Here is a 13,799-nt window from a genome sequence, read left to right as displayed (position 1 = left end):
ATGATGTGATAAAGTACAGGTATATGGGGAAAATGCAGTCATTTAGTTTGTTATTTAGAAGGCAATGGTTATGTTGATTTATTTTTGTTTTGAAGAAAACACTTTTTTTTAAGGTCAAGGAGATGTCATTCGAAAACATAAATGTCAGTGACTTAATGTGTTACATACATCCTAAGTTGATCAGTTTAGTCCCACAATAAAGTAATTAGAAATTTAACAATTTTTTTGAAACAGAATAAAAGAAACACAATTCATGCAATATGTTTAATTTATGTATTGAATAATTTTTTTGAACCAGGTAAATTTTGTTTCTTATTCTCCTAAAGCCAAAGCAGATTTTGACATGCCCCTATTCACTAAAAAGATTAATAGTTGGAAAAAATAATACGAATAGCACTGCTGTATCTTTTCGCTCCTGTCTGCGGGGCGAACACGAACACCGAGTTTTTGTTATGTTATGAAGGCGTGAGCTAGGTTCCAAATCTAATTATAAGTTTAGACACAAAAAGACCTTTAACCTCATATATTTTCGATTTTTATATTTTTTTAAAAACAACCAGTTTCTTCTCTTAAAGCTGAAAACTGTTTCTATTCTTTCCAGTCTACGGTATATTATTACATAAGCGCTCAGAACCGGGAGTCTGAAACAACCAGTAGTCGGGCAGTGTTTGTAGCCAGTAGTCTGCCAGTGTTGGGAGCCACATGCTAATTAAATACAAGAAACGTCACAACACTGAAGATGACGAACGCACCGACAAAAATTACTATAAACTATTGTCAAATCAGTGAAGTCGATGTTGACGTTTTTTCGAATGTTTTAGGTATCGAATGGGTGACAGCAAAATTTATTCCAATTGATGAGTTTCTAACAAAAACAACTGCAAAAGCAAATTGCTCTGGAGTCACTAGACGAAATCAACAACAATGCAGAACTCTAAAAAGTATCATAACAGATAATGAAACATTAGTTTACGGATATGATGTCGAAACTAATGCTCAGATCGTCCCAGGGGAAGCATTCTGGATCGCCAAGGATGAAAAACGTTTGACAGAAGGGCTGTCAAATGTGAGGTTACACTCACCGTGTTCTTCGTTTTCAATGGCACAGTGTATCACGAGTTCTCGCTGCCAGGTTGAACGATCAATAAGGAGTATTACTTACAAGTTCAGCGCCGTAACGTGAAGCAATGCGAAAAGAAACCACAGGTATTCGTGGCGAAATAACTCATAGCTTTTGCCCCATGATAATACACCTGCTCACGTTTAGGTATTTCTTCAAGAGTACTGCAATGATGCTCCAGTCTCCATATTTATTGATTTTTGCGAACAATAAAAAACCTTTAAGGGTCGTCTTTTTAAAAGCATAAATGAGAGCAAAAGACATTTCTTCTGAATTACTCAGAATGTTGGAAGTGGCTGGCCATCACAAAACTATTTCATCCGGTGTGCAGAATATATGAGAGTGGCGAAACGCCCTCAGATTCAAAGAACAATGAAATAATTTCAATTCCAAAAAAGACAGGTGTGAATATTACTGAGCTATGAATATAATAAGTCATGATTGGAAAACAATGACGCAGATTGTTTAAACAGAATCGAAAAACTGGTTGATACTGACCTCGGAAGAAATCAGTTTAGGTCGCGGAGAAATGTAGGAACACGTATAGCAATAATGATTCTACTATTCACATTAGAATATAGGTTAAGGAATGGCAGTTATATGTTTATAGCATTTGTAGGTTCGAGGAAGTATTTAACAATGTTGACCAGAATACACTCTTTGAAATTTTGAAGGGAGGAGGTGTGAAATGCAGAAAACGAAAGGTTATTTATAACTTGTAGAGAAACCAAACTGCAGCTATTTATAACTTGTAGAGAAAACAGATTGCAGCTATAGGAATCGAAAATACTTAACCCCAAACTATGCATGGCACAATAGTAACACCTCTTCCTCTTTCTGAGCTCAACATCTCACTCATTATGAAGGGGTGCTGACTCAGTTTTTCAGGATAGCAAATGGGAAGTTGCGGTACAGAAAATGGGCCAGAGACCACCAGTGTGTGTGTGTGTGTGTGTGTGTGTGTGTGTGTAGTGAGTGAAGTGTTATGAAACAATGTGTGTATAGTGTGTGCAGTGACTAATACTGAGATATGAGTGAACAACGTGGCATTACATTATTTAATAAGTTGGAATGTATTTTATACCAGGAGTAAATCTAATGATTGTCCCTAACTAGAAGTCTGTAAATATATGTGTACACGAATTAACTTATTTTAAATTATCTAAATTTGTAAATACTTTAACATATCCTATATCCTTGTAAAAAGAGATCTACGTATGAATAAAGCTACTACTGCTACTACTACTACTACTGGTACTAGTAATACTATTACTACTACAAATAGGATCGGGGTGAAAAATAAAAGCTTTGAGATTTGCGAATGACGTTATAATTCTGTGAGAGACAGCAAAGGAATGGGAGGAGCAGTTGGATGGAATGGACAGTGTCTTGAAAAGTGATTATAAGATGAACATCAACAAAAGTAAAACAAGGGTAATGGAATGTAGTCGAATGCCGAAGAAATTTGAATAGGAAATGAAGCACTAAAAGCGTTAGATGAGTTTTGTGACCTGATCAGCAAAATAACTCGTCATGGCCAAAGAAGAAAGGATCTAAATGCAGACTGGCTGAAACTCGAAAATAATTTCGAAAAAAGAACAATTTGTTAACATCTAATGTAAATCCAAGCGTTAGGAAGTGTTTCCTGGAGGTACGTGTCTGGAGCCTGGCCTTACTCGAACGCGAAACATCGCGTATGAGCGGTTCATAGAAGAATAGAGTAGAACCTTTAGACATATGGACCTACAGGAAAGTACTGAAGATTGTACCGCACTCAGGCAAGAAAAATGACGTGGCAGTTTTTAGTTTTTGTCACCGAAAAATACTTGTGGAGTGCCTCACCGTGCACTAGAAACGTGACATTGTATCTCGCAGTTTGTCCACTTCAGAGCAGGTGTACCACCGTCGTTGAAGGGTACTTGATGGTGCGCCACAGAAAGAACAGTCTCACTTCAGCGTTGCTATTGGCAGCTGGGCCGGGGCGTCTCACGAAGAGCGCCACAATCTGAGTCGTGAAACTTCCCAGTTATAGGATAAGCTGAATGTAATTGTTAAAATCATTGATTATTACAATGTCAGTGTTTCTACTGTGTCTGATCTTACATTACAAAGTCCTTGAGACATGCATGCATGTCTGAAGGAACAGGCAATGTTTGGACGATTATAGCTGTTGTAAATGCTACGAAATTTCATGCGTTGCTGCGTACAAGATGAAAAATTGACATTTCTGCTATAAAGAAAATTCATACGGAATCCCTTTTCTCGGCGAAAGTATTCATAGATTGTATAATCCCATTTATGATTCTATGTTTTAGTAATCTGAATTCCTTAAATTGTACTTGATTGCTGTTTCTTATTAGGTTTTATTAATTTTCATTAAGTACAGTTCTGCATTTTGCAGTTTTATAAAACAACAGTTTCGAGTTATTTTTCATTTTTATTTTAACTTTAATACTAATTTTGTCTGATGGACGTTCGAATGTCGTAAAATAATACAGTAAGTGAAAAAAAGTATTTGTGATGGAAAAGTGGCAACAGAATTACATGAAGGATCATTACAAAAACAAAACAGTATTAAAAAAATCAAGAAAAGTGATACAACTCAAAGAATTAATCAATAATCACCTGGCAACAGCTCACATTCAACGAGAAGAGAACTATTTGTCCATGTTTCAGGTGTATAAACCATACAGTGATACAATTTACTGGTGAAATTACTTACTTGAAATTTAAAGGACGCTTGTTCCGTTCAATATAAGTTTTGCAGGATTCTCTGAGTTGATTTGTCTCATGTAGTACTTTTTGTGAGTTGTGTCGCTGTTCTTGCTGGGATGCGATATGAGGGAAAAATAAATTTATGGCATAACTTTGCTAAAGGAAGAGATCGGCTCATAGGACACATTATGAGGTATATAGGAACTGTCAGTTTGGTTGTGAAAGGAAGTGTAGGGGGTTAAAACTGTACAGGGAGACCAATGACTGAATAGGATAAACAAGTTGAATGGATGTAGGTTGCGGTAGTTATGAAGATACGAGGACCGTTTCACAGGATTGGGTAGCTGCACCAAACCAGTTTTCTGACTGAAGATTTCAACTACAAGAACAACAACAACAAATGTAAAACTTTTCTTGGGCATATCAGAGAATACGACACATTTGCCGCTGTAAGCTAAAACTGTGTTTGGATGTTGTTGTTGTTGTTGTGGTCTTCAGTCCTGAGACTGCTTTGATGCAGCTCTCCATGCTACTCTATCCTGTGCAAGCTTCTTCATCTCCCAGTACTTACTGCAACCTACATCCTTCTGAATCTGCTAGGTGTATGCATCTCTTGGCCTCCCTCTACGATTTTTACCCTCCACGCTGCCCTCCGATGCTAAATTTGTGATACCTTCATGCCTCAGAACATGTCCTACGAACCGATCCCTTCTTCTTGTCAAGCTATGCCACAAACTCCTCTTCTCCCCAATTCTATTCAATACCTCCTCATTTGCTATGTGATTTACCCATCTAATATTCAGCATTCTTCTGCAGCACCGCTTCTATTCTCTTCCTGTCCAAACTATTTATCGTCCATGTTTCACTTCCATACATGGCTACACTCCATACAAATACTTTGACAAGCGACTTGCTGACACTTTAATCTATACTCGATGTTAACAAATTTCACTTCTTCAGAAACGCTTTCATTGGCATTGCCAGTCTACATTTTATATCCTCTCTACTTCGACCATCATCAGTTATTTTGCTCGCCAAATAGCAAAACTCCTTTACTACTTTAAGTGTCTCATTTCCTAATCTAATTCCCTCAGCATCACCCGATTTAATTTGACTACATTCCATTATCCTCGTTTTGCTTTTGTTGATGTTCATCTTATATCCTCCTTTCAAAACACTGTCCATTCCGTTCAACTGCTCTTCCAAGTCCTTTGCTGTCTCTGACAGAATTAGTGTCATCGGCGAACCTTAAAGTCTTTTTATTTCTTCTCCATGGATTTTAATACCAACTCCCAATTTTTTTTTGTTTCCTTTACTGCTTACTCAATATACAGATCGAATAACATTGGGGAGAGGCTACAACCCTGTCTCACTCCCTTCCCAACCATTGCTTCCCTTTCATGTCCCTCGACTCTTATAATTGCCATCTGGTTTCTGTACAAATTGTAAATAGCCTTTCGCTCCCTGTATTTTACCGCCGCCACCTTTAGAATTTGAAAGAGAGTATTCCAGTCAACATTGTCAAAAGCTTTCTCTAAGTCTACAAATGCTAGAATTGTAGGTTTGCCTTTCCTTCATCTTTCTTCTAAGATAAGTCGTGGGGTCAGTATTGCCTCACGTGTTCCAATATTTCTACGGAATCCAAACTGATCTTCCCCGATGTCGACTTCTACCAGTTTTTCCATTCGTCTGTAAAGAATTAGTGTTAGTATTTTGCAGCTGTGACTTATTAAACTGATAGTTCGGTAATTTTCACATCTGTCAGCACCTTCTTTCTTTGGGATTGGAATTATTATATTCTTCTTCAAGTCTGAGGGTATTTCGCCTGTCTCATACATCTTGCTCACTAGATGCTAGAGTTTTGTCAGGACTGGCTCTCCGAAGGCTGTCAGTAGTTCTAATGGAATGTTGTCTGCTCCCGGGGCCTTGTTTCGACTCAGGTCTTTCAGTGCTCTGTCAAACTCTTCACGCAGTATCATATCTCTCATTTCATCTTCATCTATATCCTCTTCCATTTCCATAATATTGTCCTCAAGTACATCGCCCTTGTATAGACCCTGTATATACTCCTTCCACCTTTCGGCTTTCCATTCTTTGCTTAGAACTGGGTTTCCATCTGAGCTCTTGATATTCATACAAGTGGTTCTCTTTTCTCCAAAGGTCTCTTTAATTTTCCTGTAGGCAGTATCTATCTTACCCCTAGTGAGATAAGCCTCTACATCCTTAGATTTATCCTCTAGCCATCCCTGCTTAGCCATTTTGCACTTCCTGTCGATCTCATTTTTGAGACGTTTGTATTCCTTTTTGTCTGCTTCATTTACTGCATTTTTATATTTTCTCCTTTCATCAATTAAATTCAGTATTTCTTCTGTTACCCAAGGATTTCTACTAGCCCTCGTCTTTTTGCCTACTTGATCCTCTGCTGCATTCACTACTTCATCCCCCAAAGCCACCCATTCTTCTTCTACTGTATTTCTTTCCTGTCAATTGTTTCCTTATGCTCTTCCTGCAACTGTGTATAACCTCTGGTTTAGTCAGTTTATCCAGGTCCCATCTCCTTAAATTCCCACCTTTTTTGCTGTTTCTTCGATTTTAATCTGCAGTTCATAACCAAGAGATTGTGGTCAGAGTCCACATCTGCCCCTGGAAATGTCTTACAATTTAAAACCTAATTCCTAAATCTCTGTCTTACCATTATATAATCTATCTGAAACCTGTTAGTATCTCCAGGCTTTTTCCATGTATACAACCTTCTTTCATGATTCTTGAACCAAGTGTTAGCTATGATTAAGTTATGCTCTGTGCCAAATGCTTACAGGCGGCTTCCTCTTTCATTTCTTAGCCCCAAACCATATTCACCTACTGCGTTTCCTTCTCTCGCTTTTCCTACTGACGAATTCCAGTCACCCATGACTATTAAATTTTCGTCTCCCTTCAATATCTGAATAATTTCTTTTATTTCATCATACATTTCTTTAATTTCTTCGACATTTACCGTTGTAAGCTAAAACTGTGTTTGGATATGTTTACTTTATACGGCCTGTCTTAGGCGGCTCAGCCCGTACACGATTCGTGACATTTTGCATTGACTGTAGTGGCACTAAATTGTAATTTTCATGGAACGAGGTCGGTGAGTGGCACACAGAGGGGTCAGCAGGCAGGGTGCGCCCTCTCACCTGGGCGGCGTCATGGCGCTCGGCGCAAAGGAAGGCGCGGCTCCTCCAGACGGTGACGTGCCGCACGCTGCCCGCTGGCGCCAGCCCCGACAGCTCCCAGGCCGCCCCCGCCGCCGCCGACGCTGCCCACCACCACACGTACAGCGCACCCAGCGCCTGCATGCGAAACCAGCCGCCGTCCTGGCCCAGCCGAAGCACTCCTCCTGTTGTGCAGCAAAACATTACCTCCCTCTGCGGATGGGAAATACAGGGTGTCCCACTCTAACCTCCCTGATTTCAAAGAACTTTGGAAAAATAAATAAAAAAATCACAGTAGATACGACAATGAAATATGCACCACACTGTAGAGCATCTCAAAGAATTTATTTATTTATCGTCAGTACACCTCTACACAGGAACCATTTCTAGCACGAAGAATATCGAGTCTAGTCCACATCGAGGTATAGCAATAACACCTGTCGGCAGCTGAGGTTTTCAGTTAGTCATCATTTATTCCAGGGAAAAGCTGCACCGTCATCAACAGTAACTGTTCTTTCGAGAACAAGTTACTGTCTTGGTATATATAGTTAAAGGCTACCCAGCCTTTGACCTTCGTCTGTGCGAATGCGCACAGGTTGCCCGAACTCTTACGGGAATCCCCAAAGCGTGCGCGAGTAATGAGTGGGTGGGCAAATGTCTATAAGGTACAATACATATGTAGAAATGTGGACAGTTGGGAATGTGGGTCTCACGGGAAGTGTGCAAGGGATAAGTCCCTGCAGTCGCGCTATTTATCTGTGTCCTCGGTGGCTCAGAAGCCGGCACGGTAGCTCTGCGTATTTGGTCAGAGGGTTAGCTGCCCTCTGTAGTAAAAAAACTGAGTTCATCGATCAACAACGAACATAAACGGATGTCTTACGACGTCTGCCCCGAGCAGATGCAACGAACAAAACCGAACAAAATGAGATTAAAAAAAAAAAAAAAAAAAAGAAAGAAAGAAAGATGGATAGAGCGTCTGCCATGTAAGCAGGAGGTCCCGGGTTCGGGTCCCGGTCGGGGCACACATTTTCAGCTGTCCACATCGAGGTATATCGACAACACCTGTCGGCAGCTGAGGTTTTCAGTTAGTCATCATTTATATTCAATTTATTGCCAAGTTCTTTGTAACATTTCCTCTGTTATTGTTGCAATCGCGGATACTATGTCGCAACGTAGGAATATCGTCCACTTTGGTAGCTTACATGCGGTCCTTCACGAATCCCCATATGAAGAAATCAAGCGGCGTAATGTCAGGTGATCGTGGTGGCCAGGCAATGGGTCCTCTGCATCCGAGCCGACGACTGGGAAATTTCCTATCCAGGAAACTGCGAAGAGTCGTTGACTAATGCGGCGGAGCTCCATCTTCTTGAAAAAATGATGTTGGGTTGCAAGTCTTGTGTCTGAGAGTACACAAACTGCTCCGACATGTCCAGATACACTGACCCATTCACTGTTTGTTAATCAAAGAAGAACGGTCCAACAATCCTGTCGCGCATTAGCCCGAACCAGGCGTTTAGTTTAGGGCTGTCACGAACATGTTCAATGACAATGTGCGGATTTTGCGAACCCCAAATCCGAAAATTATGCCTATTAACCGTTCCTCATAGATGAAAGGTTGCTTTATCTGAGAATAAACGTCCTTCCAGGAAGCTAGCATCCATATCAATACGCTGCAGCACATCAGCAGCAAACTGTTGTCGGCGTGGTTTGTCATTCGGCGTCACATGTTGCAGAATTTGCACTTTCTAAGCACACATCCGAAGACGCTGGTGAACTACACGATGCAGTGTTGATCGAGGTAAAAGTTGGCTAGAAGCTTGACGAATTGACTTCTGAGAAACGTTTGTCTGTTGTCCTCCACTGTCTCTTCTGTAACTCCTTAACGTGCGCCACCAGAATGTTTCAGAACGCGTCCTGTTGCCAGAAACTTCCTATACCATTCCTTAATTGTTTTCACATCAGTTGGATCACATTCATAAACAAGACGATAATTTCTTTGCACAGTAATCTACATCTACATCTACATCCATAGTCCGCAAGCCACCTGACGGTGTGTGGCGGAGGGTACCCTGAGTACCTCTATCGGTTCTCCCTTCTATTCCAGTCTCGTATTGTTCGTGAAAAGAAGGATTGTCTGTATGCTTCTGTGTGGGCTCTAATCTCTCTGATTTTATCCTCATGGTCTCTTCGCGAGATATACGTAGGAGGGAGCAATATACTGCTGGACTCTTCGGTGAAGGTATGTTTTCGAAACTTTAACTAAAGCCCGTACCGAGCTACTGAGCGTCTCTCCTGTAGAGTCTTCCACTGAAGTTTATCTATCATCTCCGTAACGCTTTCGCGATTACTAAATGATCCTGAAACGAAGCGCGCTGCTCTCCGTTGGATCATCTCTATCTCTTCTATCAACCCTATCTGGTACGGATCCCACACCGCTGAACAGTATTCAAGCAGTGGGCGAACGAGTGTACTGTAACCTACTTCCTTTGTTTTCGGATTGCATTTCCTTAGGATTCTTCCAATGAATCTCAGTCTGGCATCTGCTTTAAGGGCGATCAACTTTATATGATCATTCCATTTTAAATCACTCCTAATGCGTACTCCCAGATAATTTATGGAATTAACTGCTTCCAGTTGCTGACCTGCTATTTTGTAGCTAAATGATAAGGGATCTACCTTTCTATGTATTCGCAGCACATTACACTTGTCTACATTGAGATTCACTTGCCATTCCCTGCACCATGCGTAAATTCGCTGCAGATCCTCCTGCATTTCAGTACAATTTTCCATTGTTACAACCTCTCGATACACCACAGCATCATCTGCAAAAAGCCTCAGTGAACTTCCGATGTCATCCACAAGGTCATTTATGTATATTGTAAACAGCAACGGTCCCATGACACTCCCCTGTGGCACACCTGAAATCACACTTACTTCGGAAGGCTTCTCTCCATTGAGAATGACATGCTGCGTTCTGTTATCTAGGAACTCCTCAATCCAATCACACAATTGGTCTGATAGTCCATATTCTCTTACTTTGTTCATTAAACGACTGTGGGGAACTGTATCGAACGCCTTGCCGAAGTCAAGAAACACGGCATCCACCTGGGAAACCGTGTCTATGGGCCTCTGAGTCTCATGGACGAATAGCGCGAGCTGGGTTTCACACGACCGTCTTTTTCGAAACCCATGCTGATTCCTACAGAGTAGATTTCTAGTCTCCAGAAAAGTCATTATACTCGAACATAATACGTGTTCCAAAATTCTACAACTGATCGACGTTAGAGATATAGGTCTATAGTTCTGCACATCTGTTCGACGTCCCTTCTTGAAAACGGGGATGACCTCCGCCCTTTTCCAATCCTTTGGATCGCTACGCTCTTCTAGAGACCTACGGTACACCGCTGCAAGAAGGGGGGCAAGTTCCTTCGCGTACTCTGTGTAAAATAGAACTGGTATCCCATCAGCTCCAGCGGCCTTCCCTCTTTTGAGCGATTTTAATTGTTTCTCTATCCCTCTGTCGTCTATTTCGATATCTACCATTTTGTCATCTGTGCGACAATCTAGAGAAGGAACTACAGTGCAGTCTTCCTCTGTGAAACAGCTTTGGAAAAAGACATTTAGTATTTCGGCGTTTAGTCTGTCATCCTCTGTTTCAGTACCATTTCAGTACATAGAACTTTACTTTAGAATTCATTGAACGCCTCTCGCATAGCCCTCCTCACACTACATTTCGCTTCGCGTAATTTTTGTTTGTCTGCAAGGCTTTGGCTATGTTTGTGTTTGCTGTGAAGTTCCCTTTGCTTCCGCAGCAGTTTTCTAACTCGGTTGTTGTACCACGGTGGCTCTTTTCCATCTCTTACGATCTTGCTTGGCACATACTCATCTAACGCTACGATGGTTTTGAAATTTGTCCACTGATCCTCAACGTTATCTCTACTTGAGACAAAACTTTAAAAAAAATGGCTCTGAGCACTATGGGACTCAACTGCTGTGGTCATAAGTCCCCTAGAACTTAGAACTACTTAAACCTAACTAACCTAAGGACATCACACACACCCATGCCCGAGGCAGGATTCGAACCTGCGACCTTAGTGGTCGTGCGGTTCCAGACTGTAGCGCCTAGAACAGCTCGGCCACTCCGGCCGGCCAAAACTTTTGTGTTGAGCCGTCAGGTACTCTGTAATCTGCTTTTTGTCACTTTTGCTAAACAGAAAAATCTTCCTACCTTTTTTAACATTTCTATTTACGGCTGAAATCATCGATGCCGTAACCGCTTTATGATCGCTTATTCCCTGTTCCGCGTTAACTGTTTCAAACAGCTCGGGTCTGTTTGTCACCAGAAGGTCTAATATGTTATCGCCACGAGTCGGTTCTCTGTTTGACTGCTCAAGGTAGTTTTCAGATAAAGCACTTAAAAAGTTTCACTGGATTCTTTGTCCCTGCCACCCATTATGAACGTTTGAGTCTCCCAGTCTATGTCCGGCAAATTAAAATCTCCACCCAGAACTATAACATGGTGGAGAAATCTGCTAGAAATATTTTCCAAATTGTCCTTCAGGTGCTCAGCCACAACAGCTGCAGCGCCAGGGGGCCTATAAAGATATCCAATTACCATGTCTGAGCCTGCTTTAACCGTGACCTTCACCCAAATCATTTCACATTTCGGATCTCCGTCAATTTCCTTCTATACTATTGCACTTCTTATCGCTATAAACACGCCTCCCCCTTCACTGTCCAGCCTGTCTCTGCGGTATACATTCCAATCAGATCGGCGATTTTGTTTCTGCAAACCACACTACTGGTTGCTCGCACTGCTGTGAATTCGGCATTTTCATTTCATGCGACCACGCTGCACTCTGGTGACGATACTTGGCACTTCTGACGCGGGAATATAAATTCTATGAGATGCTCAACAATGTGGTGCACTTTTCACTGTCGTATCCACTGTGGTTTTTCTCTCCTGGGTTCTTGAAATCAGAGAGGTTTGAGTGGGACACCCTGTACTATAAGAAGAATAGAAGAGCTACCTAGTAGGGCGCGTCCTTAAACCCAGGGAGGAGACTGCAAAGAAAGTAGAGGGTTCCGTAATTAAAGTTCCAGTTTTAACCTGTGCTCAGAATGCAGCCAAATTTGAATAGTATATTATTTACCCAGGGAGAAACGTCATGGGGGAAAAAGTAACGAAATCTTTACTGGTAGATGATGATGCAGGCGTCTTGGCGTAAATGAGGTCAGCTACAAATTGCAGATGAATCGCAGTACGACGGCTATGGTTTGAGTTGCACATTACACCACCCGCACCAGTCAACGTCCGTGCGTGCACAAGCTCGGCAGTCAACAGTTGTTAGGTAACCCCATTCACCACGATAAGGTCGTACCACATCGTATGGGAAAAATTGGCTTTTTCATCGTCCCGAGGCCAAAAACTGCAAAAAAAGCAAAATTACATCGGTTTTTAACTGTCTTGTCACTGGTACAAAACATGTTCAATATGCTGTCTACCGTTTTCTGCCACAAGTTGAAATCGACAAATAGCATGTTCCACAACAGATCGGAGTGTCTCTGGGCTCACTTCAGAATGAGTTTGAAACCGCCCCTTGGAAAAAATTATGAATGATTGTGCTGATAAACCTCTTACGTTATTTGATTTTCAAACAGCTGAGCAAAACTGAACGTGCACAGACATTTCTCTCTTTACTTATTCAGATCGTCAGTAAACTGACACACAATATTTTTAGCACAACGCAATATGACTTTCAATAATCCCTACAAAAAAAATGGCCCTGACTAACAATAACCTATACCTTTCATGAATCACTTACTTCACAAAAATCTTCGTTAATCCAACTACTGAAATACAGCGAGCGCCAATACTACCAGCTAAATAAAAGATTCTAACTATTGAAGTCACTAACTACTGATAGGCACGGTAATCAAATGAAAGACTTTGATAGAGAACAAACAATATATTTACCTTAATAGTGTTCCAAAGTCATAATATATATATATCAGTTCATAAAATCCAGTCTTACAAATGTACTGTCTCTGATGGACACACGTCCAGATCATCCGCTCTCAAACCTCCGCCATCTCTCTCCCCACATCCACCACTGCTGGCGGCTCACCTCCAACTGCGCAACGCAACGCACTGTTCACATCCAACTGCCCAACACTACAATAGCGAATATTACAACAATGCCAACCAGCCACAGACTGCACACAGCACAGCCCGTGATTTTCATACAGAGCGCTACGTGGCTTTACCAATATAAAAACCTAAACAGCCTACTTACAGGTTGAGTAATGCATGCCTTCAATTCAGCTACGTTCGCATTCGGAGCACTGAACATATCTTTCAGATAACGCCAGAGCCAGAAGTCACGCGGATTGAGACCTGGTGGTCTGTATGGCCAGGCTGAATGACAGCTGACCATTCTAGCATTTCCGAAGCAGGGGCTTCAATGGCAGCGCAGTGTGCGGACAAGCGCTGTCTTGTACAAAAATTATCCTACCCACACATATACGCTGTTCAAGGGATAACGTTGGTGGGCAGAAGACTCTCATAGCGTTTGTCAGAAGCGGTTCAGGCAGCAGGGCCCGTGCGGCTAATCTCCTCGGAAAAATACGGTCCTACGATAAACTACGCCGTCAACCCGCACCACACAATCACATTTGCAGAATGAAGTGGTACCGGTTGATGTGCGTCCTCATTTTCCGTTGCTCATGTTCTGCAATTCTGCGCACTGACATGTCGTTGGAGATGGAAA

Source organism: Schistocerca serialis, chromosome 2 (assembly GCF_023864345.2).
Source record: "Schistocerca serialis cubense isolate TAMUIC-IGC-003099 chromosome 2, iqSchSeri2.2, whole genome shotgun sequence".
Classification (NCBI taxonomy): domain Eukaryota; kingdom Metazoa; phylum Arthropoda; class Insecta; order Orthoptera; family Acrididae; genus Schistocerca; species Schistocerca serialis.
This window is presented reverse-complemented; position numbering follows the sequence as displayed.